The 19,955-nt window shown below is 39.3% G+C and overlaps 1 protein-coding gene across 4 annotated transcripts in view; it reads left to right on the plus strand.

The window, feature by feature from the left end:
* Positions 1-3,319: 3,319 nt before the first annotated feature.
* plekha1b (pleckstrin homology domain containing, family A (phosphoinositide binding specific) member 1b) overlaps positions 3,320-19,955 on the plus strand; it is a 58,908-nt gene continuing 42,272 nt past the window's right edge. For all 4 annotated transcript variants that reach the window (XM_079801482.1, XM_079801484.1, XM_079801483.1 and 1 more), the window contains exon 1: positions 3,320-3,435. The gene's annotated coding sequence lies outside the window, so the exon portion shown is untranslated. The remainder of the gene's footprint in view (positions 3,436-19,955) is intronic.

The raw sequence follows: 19,955 nt of genomic DNA on the forward strand, positions 1-19,955 counted from the left end.
GACCCTAAACTAAAGTATTACCAAAATTAAATCAAAAGAGTTAGATGTAGCTGAACACCTACACATGTTTAATCTTTCAATTTCATTACCATACAAAAAGGGAAAATAAATTATTTTGTAATGTAATGTAAACATGGGTACATACACCGATCAGGCATAACATTATGACCTAATATTGTGTTGGCCCCCCTTTTGCTGCCAAAACAGCCCTGACCTGTCGAGTCATGGACTCCACTAGACCCCTGAAGGTGTGCTGTGGTATCTTACACCAAGATGTTAGCAGCAGATCCTAAGTCCTGAGGTGGGGCCAATTGGATTGAGATCTGGGGAATTTGGAGGCCAAGTCAACACCTCAAACTCGTTGTTGTGCTCCTCAAACCATTCCTGAACCATTTCTGCTTTGCTTTTTGCCTCCATCCTGCTGAAAGAGGTTACAGCCACCAGGGAATATTGTTTCCATGAAAGGGATGGTCTGCAAAAATGCTCAGGTAGGTGGTACGTGTCAAAGTAACATCCACATGGATGGCAGGACCCAAGGTTTCCAAGCAGAACATTGCTCAAAGCATCACACTGCCTCCGCTGGCTTGCCTTCTCCCCATAGTGCATCCTGGTGCCATGTGTTCCTCAGGTAAGTCACGCACAATCACACGGCCATCCATGTGATGTAAAAGAAAACCTGATTCATCAGACCAGGCCACCTTCTTCCATTGCTCCGTGGTCCAGTTCTGAGGCTCACGTGCCCACTGTTGGTGTTTTCGACAGTCGACAGGGGTGAGCATGGGCACCCTGACTGGTCTGTGGCTGTGCAGCCCCATACGCAACAAACTGCAATGCACTGTGTATTCTGACATCTTTCTATCAGAACCAGCATTAACTTCTTGCATGAGCATTTTGAACTACAGTAGCTCGTCTGTTTGATCAGACCACACGGGCCAGCCTTCGCTCCCCATGTGCATCAATGAGCCTTGGCCGCCCATGACCCTGTCGCCGGTTCAGCACTGATCCTTCCTTGGAGAACTTTTTGATAGATACTGACCACAGCAGACCGGGAACACCCCACAAGAGCTGCAGTTTTGGAGATGCTCTGACCCAGTCGTCCAGCCATCACAATTTGGCCCTTGTCAAACTCAGTCAAATCCTTACGCATGCCCATTTTTCCTGCTTCTAACACATCAACTTGGAGGACACAAATGTTAAGTTTCTGCCTAATACATCCCACCCACTAACAGGTGCCGTGATGAAGAGATAATCAGTGTTATTCACTTCACCTGTCATAATGTTATGCCTGATTGGTATATTGAATTCTAAAAGGCAGAGAATGTCATTCTTGTTTTGCAAGGAAACTTTACAAAAGAAAACATTGTATAATGCTACCCATCTTTTTTTTTATGACAAAGTGTGTTTTGGATGACAATCTTTGCTAGTGTTATGGACGAATAGCTTGATTTGAGACATGAGGTGTATGAGGGAGAAATGTATGAGGTCGGGTGTTTTGTCTAAATATTCAACTATATTACTGATCTGCCCACATTGACACTATATGAGAACTGAACTGAGCTTTTGCTTTTGACTACGGGTGAATCTCCAGTTGTCACAGATGATTGTTTGGACCTTTCTGGATTACAATCCGCCATTAAAATGATATGTTTAATTATTCCAGCTGCTGTGAGAAAAAGCTATAAATGATCCACCACCTACATCATCCTCACATGCGATAGCCTACTAGCCGGACTCCTTATTTATGTATACAGACGTGACGTAATGATGCAAAGATGAACGACGCCATGCTCAAATTTCCTGCGGAAATCTACCAGTACTACTCAAATTATAACACATTACAAGTTTACTGTTGTGAATCGGGATAAGGTAAGGAGATTGAACACTTGCTGGTTATGTACTTGCTCAAAAATTTATTTTGGATCATTTTTAACCAAAAAAAGTTACGGACTGCAGCTTTAACTGCTGTCCCAAGCTGAAAGTTGGTTAGGAGAAATGTGTGAAGAGTTTTGAGAAAGTGTGTCCTAGCGGTTGTAAAAACAAAAACAAAAAACAAAAAACTGTGAGAACAACGTGAGTTTATTTATTTAGTCATTTCAGAAATTCAATTAGCAATTCCATGCACAACATTTTGTCCATGCAGACAATGTATTTGCATTATTCAAACTATAAATTCATTAAATATTATCTATTCATTTAGTTATTAATTAGAAACATATTGTGAAACATAATTGTTTTACAGCCTGCTGTTTATATTGTTAGTACTGTGTGTGTGTGTGTGTGTGTGTGTGTGTGTGTGTGTGTGTGTGTGTGTGTGTGTGTGTGTGTGTGTGTGTGTGTGTGTGTGTGTGTGTGTGTGTGTGTGTGTGTGTGTGTGTGTGTGTGTGTGTGTGTGCGTGTGTGTGTGTGTCTCAATACACCTGAATGCAGGTCACTATAACCTCTAATAACCTTTACTCAAATCTTAACCGTGCATCTGAACAATACAATGAGGATATCCTTCAGTTTGAAACTGTGCAATGCAGTTTCCTTCTTCAGTTTCTTAAGTCACCTATGGCATCAGACGACATGAATCAAGCATTTATACACACTTAAGATAACCCAAAATGCATTTTATGTACCTGTAGTGTGGCAGCATTACCGGCCAATATCTTGGAATCATTAAGTGTTCTTTAATTTTTCTCTCTCTCACATGATCCTTCAGAAATCATTCTAATTTGCTGATTTGGTGGTCAGTTATTTTCAGTTAGTACTGGTTCTCTTTTATTAATAATCGTTCTTATTATTAATATTGATTGCTGCTTAATATTTTTGTGAAAAAAACGTGATCCTGTTCATCGGAATTCTTACTTGAATAAAGTTCAATTAACAGCAGTTATTTGAATAGAAATCAATATTATTTTGAAATAATAATTTGCTTAACAGCATTTGCTTAATCTGTTTCAGAAAAGATGGTTAATAGGCTATACGTAACCAGCACACCAGGCATTCTATTTATTACTACAATTCCCATCGTCCTTTTCTACATATCCGGAAAAGAAGGGGCCTTTTCCGCCTTCGTTCGCGAATTCGTGAATCCTACTATGGTGAAGGTTAGGCTCCTGAATATTAATGTATTCCCTGACATGGGCCTAGTTGATTGGCTGAATGCAGACATAGGAACGTGGGCGTTAGTCAGCTGCCGCCGAGGGCTTGGCTCATGATTATTAATGAGGAATCATGACTGGACGGTCTAGGAAGGTTACCTAGCGACGTCAGCATGAACTAATTATTATTCATGAGATAAACCTTGGTCATAGTAGGATTTGCAATTCCGCTCCCCGCCCGTCAGTTGCGGGATAGGCAAACCGTCGGAAGTTTGTGGGAGATGGGCTGAAAGTCTAGCACAAGGCAGACAGAACACTACTGCACTGGAGTCTCACAGCTGCTTATAAGTGTGTAAGTGCTCTGCTCATATACTAACGAGATATATTTTAACATTTTAAACTTTGAATGTGTGTTCGTTGTGTTCTAATCAGTAGTTACACATTTACTTTGGCAGTTCAATAGCTCACTTTATGCAAAACCTGTCGCTTCTGTTTCAGACAGCCGTTTTCATTTAAATATTATTAAATGATCAGAACGTGTCCTTTACATATAAAACTTTTTTTTTTCTCTTAAAACGATAGATTATTTATGTCTGATATGGCATTAATGCGTTATGGATGTGGACAAGTTAGCTCTGTGTGTAACGTTAACGTTACTGGCATGGCTGTTTTTCATGGACGTTAGTGCACTGCTTAACTAGACAGCATTTTTAGACATTATAGGCATGAATGGAACGCAGAAACGCGCCTGCAATGCATAAGTCAGTGCTATAGAGGCACCTGGTCTGTGGTACAGTGATGCCGTGATGGTATCAGGTGGTATTGCCATATTACTGTTACTGAAATGCATGATATATGATACCTTGTTCAAAAAACGATGGTAGTACCATAGTATTTATTTATGTAGGTGTAGTGTTGTGACAGCTGTCAATCACTGTTTTGATCGGTATACTCCAACAGTGCGCGCCCACTTTTTTTAGCCCTTGGTTCTGGAAGTATTTTTCTCATAATTTTTTCCCCCATTGGAATATTTAAAAATAAGTGGTGAGCTAAAAAGCCATGAACCAAACCAGCAGCTACACGGTGAATCCCAATATTGAAAAATGATTTAAATATCGGACAAAAGATTAAAGGGGGGTCTAATGCTGTATAACAGAGTGTTTGTGTGCCAAATACACTCTTTCAGGATTCAAACAAGTTTCGGAAAGTGTTTTTCGAGTATGGCCTTGTATGATGTCACATGGTGCGGAATTCCTTGTATGGGCACTTCTGGATGAGCGTGTACACACATCAACCAGAGCGAGAGCGCGTCCATCAACGAGCTTCATTCAGGTTACGGAAGCCGTCGGCAGCGCTGTCATTTTGTTTTTAGACCACGAAATCAACAATGTCACTAAAAAGTGTGTTTCTGGTTTTGAGGGAAAGATAAACGTGTTACAAATAACCCACACTTAAGTAAACAGTTAATGCATTTTGTTTTTCCGGAGCAGCAATGGAGTTCTGCGAGTGTGTGTGTGTGTTTGTTCCCGTCATGAGTGGAAACCGCAGGCGGTGAGTTAAACAGATGTATAGTGAATCAAAATTATGTATTTTGTGTGTGTGTGTGTGTGTGCTCGCGACTCTTAAGCTCCGCCCACTGCACGCCTCCACAAGTTTGGCTGTTTTCGTAAAAGAATCGGTACAGCGTATGTCTTTTATAAATATGATAAAACTAAAGACTCTTTGGAGAAATGAAGGATGCAATACTACTCTATAGGTACTCAAGATTAACATGAGATTGGCAGAAACTGTGTGTGTTATATACCCTTTAAGGTACTGTATAAGACACTTAACGGCTTTAATGAAGGAAAGAACTACAATCGAATGCATCATTGCAGGTAACAATAAAAAAAATGGGCAAATAAAAAAAATAGCATTAAAGATGTTTATTCAATATGGAATCAATATATTTTACATTTATTGCAAAATAAGTCAGTTACAAGAATCTCAGTTACATAATTTACAGTGCCTCATGGGAGTAAAGTGAGAGCTAGAATTTTTTGGGGGGTGGGATTTGCTTGGCTGCATCCGAAATCGTCCCCTATATCATTCACTATTCCCTACATTACTCCACTAATATAGTGCACTAAATGAAAACAAATTTAAGACACAGAGTGCTCCGGAAGTGCTTGGGATGCCGACTTCTGATTCGGTAGAATTCATTCACCGCGGCGCTCACAGCGCCATGGGTATTCTGTAGTGCAGGACTACCCAATCCTAATCCTGGAGATCTACCTTCCTGCAACATTCAGGTCCAACCCAGATCAAATTGAACTAAACCAGCTCGGCAGGAGCACACACCTGTCGATAATTACCGACAGGTGTGTTGGATCAGGGTTAGATCAGGTAGATAGATCTCCAGGATCAGGATTGGGCATCCCTGCTGTAGTGGCTAGCCGTTGATTGCACACAAGTTGTAGTAGTATAGTATGTATGAATTCATAGCATTCATAGGCAAAAAGTACCCAGATAATCTACTAATTTTTATTGAATAGAAAAGAGCTGTGACAAATTTCTAAATAATAATAATGGATCCACTTTATATTAGGTGGCCTTAACTACTATGTACAAACATTGTGTATATACATGTTTTTACATTGTACTTACATTTTTAAAAATGCCTGTATCTGTAATTAATTTCTGAAGTTACATTTATAATTATACTGTTGACACTTCCCTTACACCTAACCCTACCCTTAAACTTACCCATAGCACCACACCTGTCCCTAACTTTACCCGTATCCCACCTCAATATCAGCAAACGTGTTTTGAAATACAATATGAACACAATAAGTACATTGTACTTATATATTTTGATGTAAGTACAAAGTAGTTAAAGCCACCTAATATAAAGTGGGACCATAAAAACAATAACTAATGACATAATTCCATATTTTGGTGAACAATTAGCAGCTATCCCAGTGTTTTCTATTTCCACACAGACACTCATGCTGAGTTAGGAACTGTGTGAATTGATGCATTAAGGATGTGTTTGTTTTTTATCATTATTGTGTTGCATGCATCCCTACATACACACCGTTTCTAATCCCTGACAGTAAAGTGCATCTCCCTACAGCTAATATTTTCTGAAAACAACCAGTTTCAATTTAAACAGCTGATTACTGTCAAGATTGACATTTATAAAAAAAAAAAATTTAGTAACTACGGAAGTATAAACAGTTCGATTGTAACATGAGAGTTCAACACACCAGCCGTTACAGAATTTTTGGGTTCTTGTGTGATGTTATACTCGAGGCATTTCACTCAAGTATAGTCAAACCTGTCAAGCAAGTATGTCAAGGGTATCAAATATATATCAAAAGTTCCTCCAAAATGCAGTGCGAAACTGAAAACTGTCTAGTGTTTTGCTGATGTACACTCACCTAAAGGATTATTAGGAACATCTGTTCAATTTCTCATTAATGCAATTATCTAATCAACCAATCACATGGCAGTTGCTTCAATGCATTTAGGGGTGTGGTCCTGGTCAAGACAATCTCCTGAACTCCAAACTGAATGTCAGAATGGGAAAGAAAGGTGATTTAAGCAATTTTGAGCGTGGCATGGTTGTTGGTGCCAGACGGGCCGGTCTGAGTATTTCACAATCTGCTCAGTTACTGGGATTTTCACGCACAACCATTTCTAGGGTTTACAAAGAATGGTGTGAAAAGGGAAAAACATCCAGTATGCGGCAGTCCTGTGGGCGAAAATGCCTTGTTTATGCGAATGGTCAAAGGAGAAGGGACGACTGATTCAAGCTGATAGAAGAGCTACTTTGACTGAAATAACCACTCGTTACAACCGAGGTATGCAGCAAAGCATTTGTGAAGCCACAACACGCACAACCTTGAGGCGGATGGGCTACAACAGCAGAAGACCCCACGGGTACCACTCATCTCCACTACAAATAGGAAAAATAGGCTACAATTTGCACAAGCTCACCAAAATTGGACAGTTGAAGACTGGAAAAATGTTGCCTGCTCTGATGAGTCTCGATTTCTGTTGGTTCTGTTCAGATGGTAGAGTCAGAATTTGGCGTAAACAGAATGAGAACATGGATCCATCATGCCTTGTTACCACTGTGCAGGCTGGTGGTGGTGGTGTAATGGTGTGGGGGATGTTTTCTTGGCACACTTTAGGCCCCTTAGTGCCAATTGGGCATGGTTTAAATGCCACGGCCTACCTGAGCATTGTTTCTGACCATGTCCATCCCTTTATGACCACCATGTACCCATCCTCTGATGGCTACTTCCAGCAGGATAATGCACCATGTCACAAAGCTCGAATCATTTCAAATTGGTTTCTTGAACATGACAATGAGTTCACTGTACTAATGGCCACAACAGTCACCAGATCTCAGCCCAATAGAGCATATTTGGGATGTGGTGGAACGGGAGCTTTGTTTCCTGGATGTGCATCCCACAAATCTCCATCAACTGCAAGATGCTATCCTATCAATATGGGCCAACATTTCTAAAGAATGCTTTCAGCACCTTGTTGAATCAATGCCACGTAGAATTAAGGCAGTTCCGGGGGTCAAACACAGTATTAGTATGGTGTTCCTAATAATCCTTTAGGTGAGTGTATATCACAACAGTTTTGCACATAAAGCAACATAGAATTTGTACAACAACAAAAAAAGTACTAGGGTGATACCATATTACAGTTTTAGTACACTGCTGTTCAAAAGTTTAGGGGCAATAAGACTTTATTAGAAAATAAATAAATATTTTTATTCTGCAAGAATGTATTAAATTTAATAAAAAGTGACAGTAAAGACAATTCTAATGTTACAAAAAAGATTTCCTGATGCTAAATAAATGCTGTTCTTTTGGAACTTTTCAAGTGATTCATCAAATTATTTCTGAAGGATCATGTGACACTGAAGACTGGAGTAATGGCTGCTGAAAATTCAGCTTTGCCTTCACAGCAATAACTTGCATTTTAAAATACAGCAATGTGACTTTCTGGAAAGCGGGATCACTACAGGTTGATGGCAGGTGGACAAAACAATAAATAGAAGCGAGAGCAGGCGGGTCACAGGTGTGGGAGAGAACCTGGTGGGAGTCTTTAAACTTATGTTAGTCTCAAGTCATGCGCAGTTGCATGTTACATTTTGATGTTTGCATCACACAATCAGCTCCATGTGGCTTTTCTGATAGCAAACTTGCCCGGTACCTCACATGGTATGCTTTTTATGAGTCCTGTGGGATTGTAGAAGCAAGTTCTATCAAGGCTTTATGCCGAACTTCACGTGAACAAACAGGAAAACAGGTCTCATTGCATCCACTTGTCGCGACTGTTAAAAATAATACTTTTTATGTAGTATGAATATGGTAGTATGAATAAAATTTGGACACACTACATACTACATGTTATTACTATCACGTGACCTACCAACGTCAGTTGCATGGCTTCACTGCTATAAATACTCTCCTGTAGCCTCATCATGGGATAGTAAAGTCCCCATCAAATGCACACTTCAGAATCTTGAGGGTAGTAGTAGGTCATCCGGGTACTTTTCGCCTACTGTTTTTCGAGTACTATGTATTCGGATATACTAATCTCAGGGCTCCAGACTAACATTTGAGAGCAGTGGCACTAAGTTCTACAGATGGTGGCGCCAGCACCTGATTGGTGGCGTTTGAGGAAAAATTTGGTTTAATCATTAAAATACTATTGTTTTGTTAATTGCAGTTACTAATAATAGTAAATGTTTATTGGAAATTTAACAGTGAAGCACAGAGCTTGAATTGATATGGAGATAAAATTAACTTTTGTTAACAACAGTAATGTGCAAAAACAATAAAAATTATAGGTGAAATTTAAATATTCTACTCTTATTAAATGTACTATTGTTCTTCTATAGTCTCATACTGAACTGAGCGGCAGCTTCAATGATTATACAAGGAGCGTTCTTTACTTGTTTTCTGTGTAATTCAATCACAATTTGAAGAAGTTTTTGTTTTTCATGAGACTTTGTGACATCCTCCTTTTTTCCTACTCTCTTCCTACTCTCAAAAGGGTTGTACGAACCCTGAGATGAATAATGTAAAAAAAAACAAAAAACATTTGACTATTTCTTCCACAATACCATGAGGTGTTACTACACTAAATCCATGGTGAATGTTTATAATTTGTGGACTGAAACCCCTTAACTTTGTTCATGGCACATTTCTCCTGGTTTCCATGTCAGCGCTGTTTGATCTGATATCTGTGGTTTATAACAGAGAATTTTGCACCGAACGCTTCCGACTAGTTCTCACAGTAGCGATGTTATTAATTCTGTGGTGAATTCAAATGCTTTTTCACTGTATCTCCCAGTGCTGTGTAGTAACGGTGTTGCGTGATCGAAATCGGCCCGTGTATGAGCTCACGGTGCGGTTAGGTTCCGCTTTCGTTTAGTTTGCCATTTTATGTTTTTCGTATGTAACATAAATGGGCAACGTGTCGTGCAACAGTGCGGCTTCTAACAAAATCTTGTTGCACCAGCAGGAAAAAAAGGTAACAAAAGCCCTTAATCTGTTGGCTGCATATAGTAGGGAAGTTTTCTGATTATTTTGGATGCTGCGCCAATGTTCTGCGATGCATTCTTAGGACTGCGCATGTGCATTGGCTGGTCTAATCGGAAAAATATGCTTTTTTAATGCTATTTGAGCACAAGAAATAGTATTTATAGGACAGCTTATGTCAGTTCCCTTTCGAAGTGGAATTCAACACTGCATCATGGAGTTGACACTGTGGGAAGGCTGCTGGTGAGCCAGTGTCTGAAGCCGGTGTCTGAAGCGCGTGCCAATCTCGATTGGCTAGTCAGACACCGCCTGCTAGCTTTTTAGCTCTCATGCCAGATCCGGAAGCTCACTCTGTGGGTTCTGAGGATCTAGATGTGACGGGAGTTGAGGCAGACGTGATGAGTGAGTCTGTCTCCTCCCTTACCCCCACATACAAGGAGCAGGTAGACGTAATGACCCACACCAGCCTTACCATGGAGACCTCGCCAACTGATGTCAAGGCTCGTTGGCAAGGGGTATTTGGCGCCATAAGATTGAGCAATAAGGAAAGTTTGTATGATGAAGCATGAGTGAAACGGCGGTTGAGGTTAAGTTTTACTTCCTCCCGTATAAATAATTCTCCCCTCCAAATATGTATGAGGAAAAGTCTGTTGCAGGGGTTGGACCTCATGCAACCTATATCATACTAGGTTTCTGGAGAAGGAGAGCCAGGAGCGCTCTCCAGCACTGAGCTAGGAGATTGAGGAATAATATCTGTCATCATTGCTCACTTCTTGAATGACAATCTGACTAGTTCAGTAGTATTGGCTCAGGTATTATCTTTATCTGAGCCTGGGAAACAGAGTTGCAAATCAAATAAGTGGCTCCACATTGTCCACTTTTTTTTTAGCTGATTATTGTGATTCCCTTATAATCAACCTTTTTACAGTCCCTCCAGAAAAACGCGATTATGCGATCGCGTGATTTAACGCATAATCAGCCAAAGTCCGCATATTCATGCGGGGGCCGCATTTTTTCAAATACGCCGCACTTTCGCCGCATAAATTGCCTATTTCCGCGTGCAAAATATGCGGGGCTATCATGATTTCATAATCCCAGCATTTTCGTTGCAAAAAAAGTCATATATATTAGCAGAAAGTTGAAAAATGTTCGTTTACTTCACACAAAAGCCGCCATTTCCGCCTATTGCCATGGGAACGTTTTGAAGTGACGTGATTACCCGACGCGAACGTCATCGAAAAGCTTCAAACCCCGTGGAGAAACCATAGATACCGGTGAAACCATGATGAAGCACAAACTCCCATTGGCCAACAAAAATAACAGCAAAAGAGCAAAGCAGTTTCCCTGTGTGCTGACTGATTTCAAAACACAGCTTTGAAGCGTTATGAATCAATGAGTCGATTCAGCGGTTTGAAGCGTTATGAATCAATGAGTTGATTCAGCGGTTTGAAGCGTTATGAATCAATGAGTCGATTCAGCGGATTGGATCGCCAAAGTCACGTATTTCAGCAGTTTGACACGCGATCCGAATCATGAATCGACTCGATGATTCATAGCATCATGATGCTGTGTTTTGAAATCAGTCATCACTATATAAGTCGTTATTTAGTTTTTTTTGCACACAATAACTATTATCGTCGCTTCATAAAGTTATTGTAGAACCACTGTAGTGAGATGGACTTTGTAACGACGTCTTTAGTAGGCTACCTTTTATGGGTCTTGAGAGTGTACATTGTGCCAATGGAGGCCTTTCTGAGCCATCGGAATTCAACTAAAATATCTTAATTTGTGTCCAACAACATAAAGGGAAGTCATTAATGACAGAATTTTCATTTTTAGGTGAACTAACCCTTTAAGAGATTGCACTTTGTGCATTGGAAGCACTCAAATGTCTGTTTTGTATAGCGACATCTGTAAAACAGGAAGTTATTTATTAATTTTTTCAGAAGTTGTAGCATATTCCTTTTGTAAAGCTACAGAACTTGATTGACTAAATGTTTTGTAAATTTGAGCCATTATTAAGGTCTTCAATAAAACAAGATGAGAACTTAAATATTCCAGCACTTTCTGTGATGTAGTGCTTTTTTTCTCTTTCTCATCAAACCGCAGTTTTTGCAAGTTCCCGCAATTTTATCGCATAAAATTGCATAAATATCCCGCATTTTTCATCGCATTTTTTAAGAAAACGTGCCGCATAATCAAGGATTTTTGCCCGCAACAATCACAAAAAAAAGCCGCATTTTTCTGGAAGGACTGTTTTTAAGCAAAGTTGGAGTGTTCACATTCGTGACCCACTTTTCTATCTTAAGTGTGTTATTAAAGAGGAAGGGCTTCACACAGATCTTGTTCAGATCTAGCGGGTTGTTCGCTGTCAGCGCCTCGTCCCTTTGACTGTCGAGCCCTTGATTACTATTGGCCATCCGTATGTCTCCTTAGCAGTAAAGCTAGATTGATGTTAAAGGGATAGTTCACCCAAAAATGAAATTCTGTCATCATTTACTCACCCTCAAGTTCTTCCAAACCTTTATGAGTTTCTTTGTTCTGCTGATGGGCCAGTGATATATTTAAAGTTGTATATATTGTGAATGCTAGACCTCTAGATGAGATTTGGGTTTCACCTTCAGTGTAAATTCATGTGAATTTTTTTTTTTCATTTTATTGTCTGCTATGTGAAAAATGTACATAGGTCTGTGAAAGGATTGTTAAAATGTTGTTTTTTTAAGGCTGTTGTTCTTCAGAACATACCATTGTTGCTGTTGCTATTGCTATTGCTATTACTACTCTATGTAATAATGTGGCATTTAAAAATGTACAAAAATGTTATGGTGTGAAAAACTGAGGGCTTACTTTGGGTCAATTTGGCAAGATAAAAATACTGTCCTTGTTCCAAACTCCCATCAGACCACGGCAAAAGATTTGAAGCAGTTATGTGCATGTGTACACACTGTACCTGTGATGGGTTAAACCACTTCGCACTCTCTCTTCCTCTTTAAACGCACAGTAACTTTCTAATCTCCACCTTCCTAACATGTTCTAAACTCTGTCCAAAGCAGCAACTCAACAAGTTTCCAGTGACAGGTAATTTGTCTCTTCACACTGAATGCAAAATATGTTGTGATGCTACATAATCGCAGCCTAATTATACAGGGTTATGAGACCAACTGCTCCACTAGTTGTTCAGACAAAGTGCTGACTAGTCTTTTATGATAATGGTTGTTGTGCACACTGCTTATCCCTCACAGATACAGTAGAAAGTGACAGGAAATTACTTTGGAGAGAAGGGCTAGAGGATTGGCCATTGGCCAGGCTCATGATAAATCTGTGCCAGAAGTGACATTTTTTGCAAAAATTATATTACATTGCTTTTTGCATGTTTTGCGTTAGTTTCAAAGTAAATTGTCCAGTGAGTGGTGCTAAAAAGCATGTTCAGATTTATCCGAAACAGATAAACGTGACTGTACCAACATTTTATTACATTGTTACACATACTGTATCTTGGCAGTTTGGAAATTAAATGTCTAGGGAGTGAAGCTGAAAGGTTAATCGCGTATGAGAAATAACATGCCTCCCACACTAACCCTAACCTTAAACACAACCTATATAGTATTGTTAACATAAGAAAACATGGGAATAATTTTTCATATACACAGATCAGGCATCACATTATGACCACCTTCCTAATATTGTGTTGGTCCTTTTGCTGTCAAAACAGCCCTGACCCATCGAGGCATGGGCTCCACTATACCCCTAAAGGTGTGCTGAGGTATCTGGCACCAAGATGTTATCAGCAGATCCTTTTAGTCCTGTAAATTGCAAGGGGATCGGACAAGTTTGTTCAGCACATTCCACAAATGCTCGATTGGATTGAGATATGGGGAATTTGGAAGCCAATTCAACACCTCAAACTTGTTGTTGTGCTCCTCAAACCATTCCTGAACCATTTTTGCTTTGTGGCCAGATGCATTATCCTGCTGAAAGAGGCCACAGTTTCCATGAAAGGGTGCGCATGGTCTGCAACAATGCTTAGGTAGGTGGTACGTGTCAAAGTAACATCCACATGGATGGCAGGACCCAAGGTTTCACAGCAGAACATTGCCCAAAGTATGCAATGTTTCTCTGCCAGCTTGCCTTCTTCCCATAGTGCATCCTGGTACCATGTGTTCCCCAGGTAAGTGATGCATACGCACCCGGCCATCCACATTATGTAAAAGAAAATGTGATTCATCAGACCAGGCTACCTTCTTCCATTGCTCTGTGGTCCAGTTCTGATGCTCATGTGCCCACTGTTGCCACTTTCGGCTGTGGACAGGGGTCAGCATGGGCACCCTGACAGGTCTACGCAACAAACTGTGATGCACTGTGTATTCTGACATCTTTCTATCAGAACCAGCATTAACTTCTTGAGCAATATGAGCTACAGTAGCTCGTCTGTTTGATCAGACCACACGGGCCAGCCTTCGCTCCCCACCTTGGCCACCATGACCCTGTCTGTGATGTTATGCCTGATCGGTGTGTGTATATATGTGTGTGTGTGTATATATATATATATACTGTATACACACACATATATACACACATATACTGTATATATATATATATATATATATATATATATATATATACATATATATGTATTTGCAAAAATGTAGGTAGAGGTTGGGATTGGTACATATCACAGGGATCTGCCGCATTTCAGAAGGGAGGCATCAGTAGCCGTGTTTCCATTACCGATTTACGCAAAACTTTTGCGATATTTTCTAAATATCGATAAAAAAACGTTGCAAAATGACGCCGTTTCCGTTAACCGATGTTATGCGACTAAAACTTTGTTTTTTCCCTTTTGCGATAAGTCATTCCAAAAATTATGCCACAGATGTTGGTAGGTTAATGTATATCCCATCCACCGCACTAGCCATTATTTTTAATGGAAGGAGACGTAGGCGTGTTATTCAAGCATTAATGGCAATGAAAGCGCCTTATACTTGAGCTTGTATGAGGTGTTCCTGGGTGTTTCTCCCTCATATCTGCTTCAAGGTCTTCATGATCATTTGTGGCATTTCTTTGTTGTCTAGAATCCAGTATTCCTGAAATTCTTTTGTCTTTTATGAGTTTGATAAAGAACTGTCTCATCTTTTGTCCAAACATACGGCGTCATCTGTAAAGAATGATCAACTTTTACGTGACCTGTAAATGCGAAAACATTTCCATTGCAGTTTTGCGAAAATGTCCTTTTTCGAATTGCCTGAAAAACCACCTCATCCGAGCGTAAAAAAGTTTTTGCTATTTATATGTGCGATTTTGCGAAATTGACGGGTTTTCCATTGGGCGTATTTTCAATTCGCAATTTCAATTTGAGCAATTTGAAGGGTAATGAAAACACGGCTAGTGTCACTTTTATTGAGTGGCAATAATTAGTTCAAATACTTCTATATATTGAACTATTTGAAATCGTTATATGAACAATTATGTTACAAAATCAAATCTACAGCAAATACATAAGAAACGGTAAATAATACAGAAATTAGCATAAATCATGGCAAACTACTGAAATAAATGAATGGAATAAACCTGGTGCTAGTCCACTTACACTGTTTAATAGTGTGTTTCTTAACAGTTACAAAAACTACACATATTTGAGAAGCTTGATTTACATGTGTAAGTGTCACAAGACACAAGAGTCGATTAGTGTTCCCCAGACCCTGCTTCAGATGAGTGTTCCCCAGCCCCTGCTTCAAATCAGGTGATGTTTGGATGTCTGTCAGTACTAATTGTAAGGAACCTTCATCCAGTTATGTGAACAAACTCTCTGCATCAATAGTAAATGGGTTCCTGGTAAATTAAATTGCCTCTGTGGCTGTGTTGCAGTCGTTAAACCTTGCAGCAAAGTTTCGTTGTATCTCTGCTAATTTGTTCTGACAAGTTATTTATGAAGTCCTGCAGTGTTGGAAAGTACTGCTTTCACAATGGTCCAAGAAGTTAAAAAAACCCAAAACAAGCACATCTTAAGTTTAAATCCGTTGAGTATTGCTACAATATCACTGACCGTTTTATCCCTTCACTGCAATCCCAGATTAAGGCCGTTCGAGTGATGAAAGCTGTCACACAGAAAACACACTTCGGCCATGAAATTCTCATCAAGCATTTGAGTTAGAAATGTTACAGCTCTCAGTGATGGTAGCCATGGAGAAAAGCAACATACTCCTGCCTGAATCCACAAAATCATTTCCATTTCTCTTGCCATTTGTCATCGTGATTCAAATCAATTCAATTCACATTTATTTGTATAGCGCTTTTCACAAAACATATCATTTCAAAGCAGCTTTACAGAAAATGCTTTACAATTACAGTGTCTACATTACAATTTAGAGTGATCTGTTATCAGAGGTGATAGTCCAAGTTATGCATTTCATTGTACATATACAAATCACACAGTTAGCTGACAATGTATTTATTTAAACAATGTATTAATTACATTTAAGTAAATCACTGTGATTGGCTGCATACCTCATAGGAAACTTTGAAACAAGTGGTGCTCTTATGAAATTAATAGTTGATGCGCCATCCAAAATTCTCACTTAGACACAGCTTTCCTATATTGCATCAGTGTATTCACTCACTGTTAGTGACACCTTTTGTTAGTCTTGTTTATTGTGTCAGACATTAGTATTTTCTGAATAGATGTGATGATGATGTTTCTGACTTTATCACAATTCCCTCTACAGTTAACATAAAATCTTTTATTTTCATAAAAGCCAGTTGACAATTTCTTCTTTTTTTGTGGATCCATGCTACCAGAAAAAGGCTGAAGGAGCTTTCTTTTGCTAGAAACATGATCTGACCATGATATCTTGTTAGGCTTTTCACGTTATGTCAGCAAGAATCAGAGCCTGGAGGAAATTGTGTCAAAGTTTAAGTGCTTGCCTTCTCAGATTCTTTTATCATAGCACTTTGCTTATTATATGGCAACCACACTAGCTTTGTTTTGCTAGGAACAGATATTTTGCATTCCATTCTTTACTAAATGGTCTGCTATGTCCTTAAAGGGTTAGTTCACTCAAAAATGAATATTTGGTCATACATGAAGCTCAAAAGACTTTTCCATTCATAAAAAAAAAGAAAAAAGGACACTAATGAAGATATTTTCAATGAAACCTGACAGATTTCTGTCTCTCGATTGAAAGTTCATTTAAACCAAAACTTTGACTTGCAATGATATTACGCAGAGTTGCCTATTAAGTATTAATGGAAATATTTTTTCTGGATGAATGTAATACTGTAATTATTTATTCGGAATAATTCTTGATGTTTATATTGATGTCTAAAATGTTTTACTGCTTTTAGATTATCATTGTTATCTGATTGTTTTGTTTTTGATGTGGACCCCCAGGAAGACTAGCTTGTCTCACTTTGGTGACAGCTAATGGGGATCCTTTTAACAATAAACAATAAACTTCCTAGTCATAACGGTCTAGAAAATTGCTATTTTTAATTTTCCGTCGGTCTTAGTACACAATGTAACTACAGAAGAGTCAAGTTTTAAAGGTGAACTATGTAAGATTTTTGCAGTAAAATATCCCAAAACCACTAGGCCTGTGTTATATATTTTGTTCAGTTGAGTACTTAGAATAACCCAAATGTTTCCAACTATTTGTAAATCGTGAGAAATTGCTATTTTAACCAAGGAACCGGGACGTTAGAGCTATGCGTTTGAGGGAGTCGCCTGTCGATTGCATCATATCTGCGTTCCCCTCGGTTTCCGGTGTTATTTAGCAGAGACGCTTTACTCTCACTGCAGTGTGAACAAGTGTCATAGCAGCCGCTGAGCGAACGTCATAACTTCCTTTTCACACTCAGATATATCTAATACGATAAACAGAGTTGCGTTACCTCATATACTCATGACTGGAAAAGAGGAAGTGGCGCCGGCGACCGTGTCATAATAAAAGTCCCGCCGGTGACTATGCCATAATAACAGTCCCGCTCTTCAATCGCTCCTGCGGCCTTGCTCAGCTCCACAACACTCGGCCCTGCTCTGCTTCATACTACAGTAATGTTAATAATCGCATCCATGAACATGATTTCTGCCCGAGTCTTTTCCACCGGCTGTGAGGTGAAGACCACATGTCCCAAGATTCTGTGCTCAAACGTGGCGTCATCAAACTACGCCTTTGTTTTGAACAGGCGACCTCTAGTGGACGGAAAAGTTACATAGTGTAGCTTTAAATAGGAAAAATATAGAAACTCTTTGGTCACTTTTGAGCGAGATGCTAACGGTGTAAAGAGATTCAATGATCTATGCTAAGCTATGCTAAAAGTTCTACCGCCAGATCCGGAGATCGGCTGAATGGATTCGAAAATGGTAAAACTCAACTGTTTAACTCTAGGGGAGTTGGAAAATGAGGCTATTTTCAAAAAAAGGGGAGTGTTCCTTTAAGGGTTTGGAACAACATGAAGGTGAGTAACTCATGACAAAAGGTTGGAGCTAAAGTGTGCATGAAAAGTAAATCTTGAGGGCCAGAGTTGAGTACCACTGGCATAGGCTGTACATTTTAGGGGTCCAAGCACCAAAGATGGAACCCTTTTGTATTGTATTTGTTCTTGTTCTTCCTGTTCTTGTTCTTCTTCCTTATTTTCTGCCTTAAAATTGTATGGGCGTCAGAGACCCCAAACTCAGCAGGATGGTCCCAATTGTGCTCTGCTACTCAGGTACACTAGCTGCACAATTTGCTTTTTGAACCCAGGGGGCCACAAACTAAATTTTCCTGGAACCATTGAGTCAAACCCTACAAAATTATTAATTTCAACCTTTAAAAATTTCCAGCCATTTTGGATTTTCTAAACAACTCACTTTTTCAAACTCTACCTAGACCGTTGGCCTGAGCTTCACCAAAGTAGGCACACAGCAGCTAGGGATGGTGATGGCAAAAAGTTATCAAAAGAACGTTGATTTGTCAAAGCATTGTAAAGTTATAAGTTAATTACTTGGTGAGGCAACACCAATTTTTAGGAGTTGACCTATTGCTGCTACATGCAACATCCAATCTTAATTAAACTTGACACACAGTGACAACAGGACATTCTAAGAACACACACCAAGTTTCGTAAAATTCTGCCAATAGGGGACGCTACAACAACAAAACCACAAGTATTATAAGAACCCTACGATCCATGAAGTAAAAAATTGGTATGCATCTTCATTTGTGGACGTCCTAACATGTCCTCTAATATGACTTGAATAGTTGAAAAAATATTGCTGCCAGCTGCCAATCAAATTTCAGCGGCTAATAATAGCAAATCTGAATGGTGTAACGTACTTTGTGTAAAATTAATATAAGTACAACATTTTGTGAAAATCGGTTTCAAGTAGGGCTGCACGATATATTGACATTTTTGTTTACATTTATGTTAAAATGACATTTGTGACATTACTTTTTATGAAATGCTAAAACACTGCTGTTCACTTTCAGAAGTTGTAGCGATGCTTTCTTTTCCCAGAAAGAATGTGAAACATATATTGGTTATATAATTTTCCGTTTTTAAATATCATTTAAATTGATTTTACACTCTTAAAGCATTATCGTATCGCATATTGAACGTTGCATTATTTAACATTATTTATTTCAGTTGTCGCATTTTCTTAAATTTCGTGCAGCCCTAGTTTCAAAGTAGTGCTATAACTCTATAGCCTGGATGCCAGCCGAACTCAGCCCCACCCGCAACATTTGAGGTCAGGAAGTTCGGTCTGGACTTGATCCGTTGTGGAGCAACTATGCTCGAACCAGAGCTGTTCAGACCAATCAAATTGTCAAGGCGGGCTTTATACGATGATGGACAGATGATCAACAGTAACGTAATCATGCACGTCACCAAAGAGCGCTTGGGTTGAATTCGTTCTAATCCTAAACAGAGAACTTGTTTGTATATGCATTCACCTTTACTATTTTTCTCAAAAATTATGATCGTGTTGGCAAGTACTCCGTATATCCTTAAATTATTTTTTTACAACACCGGAAAAGATTGTTTACACATCTTCTTCTTCTACTTATTATAACGTGCGTGCAGTTGAGTTATGTTGACAACTACACTCACCTAAAGGATTATTAGGAACACCATACTAATACTGTGGTTGACCCCCTTTCACCTTCAGAACTGCCTTAATTCTACGTGGCATTGATTCAACAAGGTGCTGAAAGCATTCTTTAGAAATGTTGGCCCATATTGATAGGATAGCATCTTGCAGTTGATGGAGATTTGTGGGATGCACATCCAGGGCACGAAACTCCCGTTCCACCACCACATCCCAAAGATGCTCTATTGGGTT

Source organism: Gobio gobio (genome assembly GCF_949357685.1).
Source record: "Gobio gobio genome assembly, chromosome: 20".
NCBI classification, from domain to species: domain Eukaryota; kingdom Metazoa; phylum Chordata; class Actinopteri; order Cypriniformes; family Gobionidae; genus Gobio; species Gobio gobio.